Raw genomic sequence first — 7,806 nt, 5'->3', positions numbered from 1 at the left:
AGCAGAGGAATAGCTGTGCTGTTTAATAATGGTTGTACAGTAGAACATACGTGGGAAGAAGAATGTTATCCTGCAAACCTTTTCTCTGGTGAGTGGTCTTGACCCACGGGCAGAGTCCAACTGAACCAACAGGACTATTCATTTGAATACCGGTTTCCAGGATGAGTACCTGGGACTGCCCAGTGATGTCATTACATCCTTGTCTACACTGGCTTCAGTGCAGCTCCACCAGTGCTAGTGACAGCTGGCTACCATGGCACAGAATGAGGTTAGATGACACGATGGTAAAAATGCCAGAGCGGGCCACCTACACTACAACGTCCAGTGGTGCTGTATCCATGGTGAATTATGACTACAAGCTCCCTTGCATGGACGAGGCCAGGGAATGTTCTTCGAAGAACCTCCAAGGACTTGCCTTCTGAATTTCAGATGCAGGGATGGGTAAGGGAATGTCGCTGACTCCGAATGAGATTTTCAAAAGCGTTTAAGAGAATTAGGTGCCCAACTCTCTTTGGAGTTCAAGGAAGTTGAACCCTAGGTGCTTTTGGAGATCCCAGACTATGTCTGTTTGGAACACCTCTCATTAATTGGCTGACACACTGGCCTGGAAGCCAAGCTTAGTTAGCACTTCTTCCCTTGTCATTAAAAGAAAAAAAAAAGTTCCAAACTTGCCACAATTCATTTTAGTGAAATAATTACTCATTTTAATTAAGATAAGTGTTACACACATTTGCTCACATTTGCTCACCGTTTTTTTCTATGCCTATCTGAGAACATCGTGCCATGAGAGACTTCTATTAAAACTGACTTTGCAACCAATAATGTGGTCTTTGTCACTTAACTCAACAGTCCCTACTGGCTTTAACACAGTGAAGCGTTAAGGAAATGAAAAAAATTTTTTTTTACATACATACAGTAAAGTTTGATTTGTTGAGAGCATTTCTTGAACTGACAAGTAACAAGCCATGTCTGTGAAGCCCACTGGGAACTTTCAAAACTTGAGCAGCAGTTTCTAATCACTGACTATCATTAGCATTTTAGCGAATAGATTTTTGATAAGAAAAATCTTTGCCCTGTGAAAAAAAAAAATTGACGTTTGTTAACACAAACAGAGCTGCACTTTTAATTATTCCTTCCGCTATCCTCAGCACAGTAGGGGAGGCAGTCAGTCCTGAATGATCCTCTGTACTGTAACAAGGTGGCACAGGGCAGGGAGTCCAATAATTCTGTTGTGCCAGGGCTATGCAACTGATGTGTTACTGAACTTGTTGGTAAATGTAAATCGTGCTTAACCACTACTGCAGCCAAACACCTTTGCAATATACTTCAACAAAGGGAAATACACAAACCATCAAATTATTCTTTATTTGTATTAAGGTAGTGCTGAGATCCCAGTTGAGACTGGCCCAGTTGTGTGAGACATTGTGAACGTGTCCCTAAGGAGCTTACAATCTAAGTAGACGAGGGAAGCATTTTTGCCTCCATTTTATCAGTGGGATCTGAGGGACACAAAGACAGAATTCAACAGGATTTAGGTACCTGAATGACTCCCACAGAAGCAGAAGGAAGACGTGGACCTTTCTCCGACCCCCTGGGAGCTTAGCCCACTGCCTTATTCACAGGACCTCTCCTACTGGCTCATTTAATTTAAGAGCAGTTCTCAGCCGATATTATCCAGCTGATGTTTCACGCATGACTCCCACCAGGAGTTCTCTCTCATGCTCTTAGTCCCAGTGAGGTCAATGGGATTACTCACCTGGTTAAGAACAAGGGTAGCTGTTTTGTTGTTTGTTGGGTTCCTTTATCCAAATAGAAAAAGAGAGGTAGCCAGCAAATGAATCCTTCGCAAATGGGTGGGAGTAAATCACAGCACCCCCGCCCTTGTCTAATGGGGGTGCATTATTTATGCATATAGAGCACACTTAAAAGAATGCCATTTAGATTTCCACAGGAATACAGACACAAGCTCTCAAACAAGAACTGGCCATTGGATAAAACATGGCACACGTCCCTGGAGGCAGTCCTGTAGCTATGGGTCCAGATCCCCAGCTGGTGTCAATTGGAACAGCTCCATCGTCATCTATGGAGTTACTCCTGTTTACACCAGCTGAGGAGCTGGCCCATCGATTCCAATCCGGCAGTGAACTTTGGGTGGGCGCACCCCTACACCAGATGCAGAGCCCCAGTGACTTCAATAGGAGTGGTGGGTGCTCAGCACCTCTATGAATTAGGCCCACGATGCCTCAAATTGTGCTCCAGAAAATAGTAGCAACTTCTCTCATCATGACTGTGCCTGGTTACGCCAGTATTCCCCGCCGGCACATACGCTGTTCTCAGAGTGTGCTGCACTGGATGATGCACTGGAAGAAGCTGAAGACCAGATCCCCACCACCAGATGGCATGACCAAAGTTCTGAAGGAACTTAAGAATGAAGTGGCTCAGTTGCTACCAAAAATATGCCATCTTCTATTAAAATTGGCTACTACTCATGGAAACTGGAGGGTAGCACATGGTATATCTTTGAGAAAGGCAATAGACATGATAACGGGAGACACAGACCAGTGAGCCTTACTACTGTGCCAGAAAAAAATGAATTGGCACAATATTACTGCCGACAAAGAAAGACAAAGGTGACATCCTGCACCCACTGTGTGTGTGTGAAGGGAACCCTTGGCTGCTGGAGAATCCTTTGAGCATGTCAATAACACAGTAGGAAAAGGAGAACCAGCTGGCATCATTTATTCGTATGCAGTGTAGTTGTGGTTGTGTTGATCCCAGGATATTAGAGAGACAAAGTCGGTGATGCAATATCTTTTATTGGACTAGCTTCTGTTGATGTGTGAGAGAGAAGCTTTTGCAGCACACAGAGCTCTTCTTCAGACAAGAAGAGCCTAATTATCTTTGAGGATCCGGGCCAAAGTCCCTCACAAGAGGACATTTAGGAAATTAAGTGTCATGGGCAAAGTACTGCCATAGGTGAGAAACTAGCCAGCAGACAGAAAACAAGGAGGAGTAATGAACTGTCCGTTGTTGTGTGCAGGACGTGCAGGTGCCATGAAGTTGTGTACTGAGACATTGTACACCTATAACTGGATTTTTAAAATCAGTGCTTGGGAGTGAGTAGCAAGGTGGTAAAATGTGCAAATGACAATTATTTAGGTGAGCCAAGACTACAGAAGACTGTGAGGCACTTCAGAAGGATCTAATGAAGCTAGATAGCAGAAGAAATTCATAGTTAACAAATGCAAAGTAATACACAGTAGGTGGAATGAGCTGAACTCTCCATACACATTGCTGGACTCTAATTAACCGTAGGCTCTCAGGAAAAATACCTGGGCATCATTGTGGATAGTACAACAAAATCCTCAGTGGTCAAAAAAGCAAACAAAATGTTAGGATGCATAAGGAGTGAGATGGAGAGTAATACAGAAAATCTGATTCTGCTATTATATAAACCAATGGGAAGCCTCTATCTGGACTAATGTGATCAGTTCTGATCACTGCATTACATAAAAGATATGGCAAAGCATGGGGATTCAGAGCAAGGCAATGAAAATGGGAGAATAGAAAAGACTTCCATAAGAAGAGACAGGGGCTATTTAGTTTAGAAAGATGAATGAGGCCCCTAACCTACAAAGAATGGTCTGGGGAGATGCTTGTGTCTTCATGGTTCTCTGTGCAGGACTGGGGCCTACGAGCAGACATGACAGAAGTAGAAAAAATAAGAAATGGTGTTGTAGCGGGGCGGCCTGGCTCCCAGCCGCCCCTGGAAGGGACGAGCCGGAACAGCCGCCAGAGTGGGCGGAGCCACCGCCGCCTGTCCCCGCCCCCCAGAAGTCAAGGGGCGGGACAGGAAGTATAAAGGCCAAGCCACAATGCTCAGTATCTGGCCGGCAGCGGGAGAGGACAGACGCTGGTGCCCGAGCTCCTGCCGGTCTGAGCCTGCCCAGAGCCCGGTATCCGGAGGAGGACTGGCCGAGCCTGCCCAGAGCCCGGTATCCGGAAGAGGACTGGCCGAGCCTGCCAAGAGCCTGGTATCCGGAAGAGGACTGGCTGAGCCTGCCCAGAGCCCGGTACCCGGAAGAGGACTGGCCAAGCCTGCCCAGAGCCCGGTACCCTGAGGAAGACTGGCCGAGCCGACCCCGAACCCCGTATCCGGAGGAGCGGCCTGAGCCAACCCCCGCTGAGAGTCCGGAGGAACCGGCCAACCTACCCAGCGCTCGAGGCCCGGAGGAGCCCATGGTCTGGGACACGGTCGACGAGACTCAGGATATGCAGGTACCCATGGAGGAGGAGATGGGAAGTGGCCCAGGGATAGCAGACCCCGAACCTATGTCAGTGTGTTGCGGTCAGGATCCCCACTGACCCCGTGGCAGACGAACTGCTGCGGATAGGGCCCCGGGCTGGAACACAGTGGAATGGGTGGGCCTGTGTTCCCCCCTGCCACTCCACGCCGGGTGGCAGTCTCTCCTCCTCCCTGCCTAGGGCCAGGACTGCCCCAAAGTGACCCAGCCCCTGCTATAAGGCCTGGGCCGCTGTTTGACTATTTGTTTGCTGCCCCGCCCTGCCCTAAGGCCTGGGCCGCCACAAACTGACCCAGCCCTGGTTAAGGGCCTGGGCCTCTGACAGACTGTTTGCTTGCTGCTCACTCCCTGCCTAAGGGACTGAGGTTGAACTGCTACTTGTGTGCTCACTCCCGGCCTAAGGGACTGAGCTTGAACTGCTACTTGTGTGCTCACTCCCTGCCTAAGGGACTGAGCTTGAACTGCTACTTGTGTGCTCACTCCCTGCCTAAGGGACTGAACCCTAAACTGTTATTAGTTTTGTAGCGGGGCGGCCCGGCTCCCAGCCGCCCCTGGAAGGGACGAGCCCCACCCCGGAACGTCTACAGGTGTAAAGAAGATAGATTGAGAACCTCTATTACTCCTCAGAACACAAGAACAAGAGGACATGCCTTGAAATGTAAAGGGAATAAATCTAATAAGAGGAATCATTTTTAATGCAATGCAAAATTAAACTGTGGAACTCATTGCCACTAGATAATGTGGAGGTCAAGATGATAGCAGGACTCAAATAAAGGATTAGGGATGAAATCTTGGCCAGACTGAAGTCAATGGGAATTTTGCCAAGGATTTCAACAGGGTCAGGATTTTACCCCAGATGTTATATGTATAATGAGAATATACACAGTTACATTAGCTAGGATTTGACAGATGGAAGGATATAAACCCTCATGCTTAAGGACATAACCCAACCATTCACTAACAGGAGGGTTGGAAAAAAATTTCAAATGGGCAGGATTCCATAGTTGACCATTATGGGGTTTCTTACACCTTCTCTGAAGCACTTAGTACTGGCAACCGTCAAAGACAGGACACTGAACTAGATGGACCACACATCTGGTTAAGTCTAGCAGTTCCTATGTGGAATAGATGTGGCGCAAAGGGTTAATTCATTCGCCCATCTCTTTGGGAGATCTCCTTGATCAGACCAGGGGTGTGTAGATTGAATAGCGCCTCTTCCTTGCAAACCTGACAGTTTTACAACACCTGTTACCTCCTGGATCCTACTGAAACTGCAACAAGACCAAGCTGGGGACGTCTGCCCTCAGGCTGGGCCTATTTCTCGGTGCCTCCTGCTGTTGCACTTGCCTTCAGAGTGCCAATGTTTCCGGACCAAAGAAAGCAGTAGTACTCGAACCATGACAACAAGACAGAGAAGGACGCAGTCTCCTCTGAACAACTGCACCTAGTCCGGCTACAGAAAATCCTCGTGATGCATGAGAGTGTAAACATGGGGAGTGCACGCTCCAGTGACTGTCGCTCTGACTGCACCAGAGCCAGCAGCCGTTGTAAGCAGTGAATATTTGTTGTGTTCAATTGCTTGGAAGACACTGTTTTCCCCCTACAGCCTGCTTCCTTCCTCCCAGCCATGAGAGCACGCAGATCAGAAGTGCAACTTACATGTATGGACAACAAAATATTGTAATAGAACAGGGAGAATTTGGGGGCGAAACAACTGGAATAGTGATACTGTATGGGCCAAAATGTAGCTGGAAAGTTGCATGTAAAGGGAGATCATGGAGATCATTCAACCCGCTTTTGGACACTTCAAAGGATTATTGTATCTCCTAGAAGAAGAGAGGCACATGCATTCTGTACCAGTTGTATTGTTGTCTACTGATATGCTACTTCTAACAACATGCCATGTAATATGCTTTTCAGTTCAGACCCAGTTCTGCGGTCAGGATTAGCTTAGAGATGGGTGGCCAACTGGGAAATCCGAGTTGAGAGATGGGGTTATGGGATCCAAATCCACAAGGGCTGGCAGTTCAGCCTCTGCTGCCTGCAAAGTTCTTCCTTGGCATGGCTTGCTACCTGACCCCCAGAAGGTGGGCCTGGGCTCTGGGTTAAGGTGTGCAGCATGGCTGTCCCGGTGAGATAGGAGGACATTGCTGTGAGGTCCACAAAAACCAGGGCAGAGAGAGCAGAGAATATGGAAGGGATTCAGAGGATGGGAGCTTACTCGCTAATGCCGAATGAGCTGGGTTCGCTTGCTTATTTCAGGAGGGGACTGCCTCTTGCACAGAAAAGAAGATGCAACACTGTGTATAGAGCACAATGAATTAGGCGCCTGTCACATAAGTTAAGTGCCGCTCTGTGACCCAGGAACCCCTCAGCGCCATCTGGCAAAGGGGTTACAGGAATGCCCTGATTCTGGTCTGTTTGCTCTGGTTCACCAAAGAATGTCAGGTGAGGTCTTGCCAGGGTCACCCTGGTCATTGATATCGTTGTGAAATGTATGTACAGATACTAGATAAGGAGCTATGTATATACACTGACCGTGTGTTTTAAAGTCTGTATCAAGGCAGCGTTGGCAAACAGGTTTTCTGTGAGACAAGCAATGTTTATTCACCTGTCTCCCTACTGAGGTGTAAATTAAGTATTGTCCCATAAACAATTGGTCACCCATCACCCATTTAACCTGAATGCAGACGAAGGATTGTAAGAATTTCAGAAAGGAACTGACAGCTAACAAAACACTTTATCTTGAGAGATACTTCAAAGGCTTGCTGGCCTGTCTTTGGGGAACAAAGAAGACACCCCATCATCCTGCACCTGAGAAGTAAACGGGCAGTACATTGACATTGATGAAATGGGATCACAGCCAGCCTTGGAGGAAATGCTGAAGGAGGATATTGGGGTGAGGTACATATCTTTAGCGAGATGGTTAGCCAATAATGTTAACTTTAGTCTCTAGAAAGTTTGTTATGATTTTATTTTATATGTGACCTTTTATTTCCATTATCTTTATTCACTATCTCATGATTCTTGGATAATAAATGTATCCTCGTTTCCACTATAAATGTATCTCAGTGCTGTGACCCTGAGCAAGGTACTGATCTGGAGTTGACTCAGACAAGCTGGTGTGCACCCTGTTGCCTTGGGGACAGCAGACCTGGTATTTCTGCGAGTGTTCAGTACATAGGTGCTGGAACTAGGGGTGCTGTGGGGAGGGGCTGCCGCTTGAAGTGGTTTCTGTCATAGACATGGTTCAATGGCTCTCAGCACCCCCACTATACAAATTGTTCCAGCGCCCCTGGTTCAGTGGATAAGGGGCTGGACACTACAGGGGAATGTTTCAAAGAGCCTCAGGGACTGGGGTGCACCTATTGTTAACCTGAAAAGCAAAGTAAGGGCTGGCATAGCCCAGAGGAGAGCGCTTGGGTGGCTAACAGGTAGGTGGTATCAAGGAGCCGGCCCCCAGTTCAGCACAAGCACGTCTCCCGCACACTGGAGGCAGGGG

Source organism: Terrapene carolina, unplaced genomic scaffold (genome assembly GCF_002925995.2).
Source record: "Terrapene carolina triunguis isolate 2854851 unplaced genomic scaffold, T_m_triunguis-2.0 Scaffold35022, whole genome shotgun sequence".
Lineage (NCBI taxonomy): Eukaryota > Metazoa > Chordata > Testudines > Emydidae > Terrapene > Terrapene triunguis.
Note: the sequence above shows the minus strand (reverse complement) of the source record.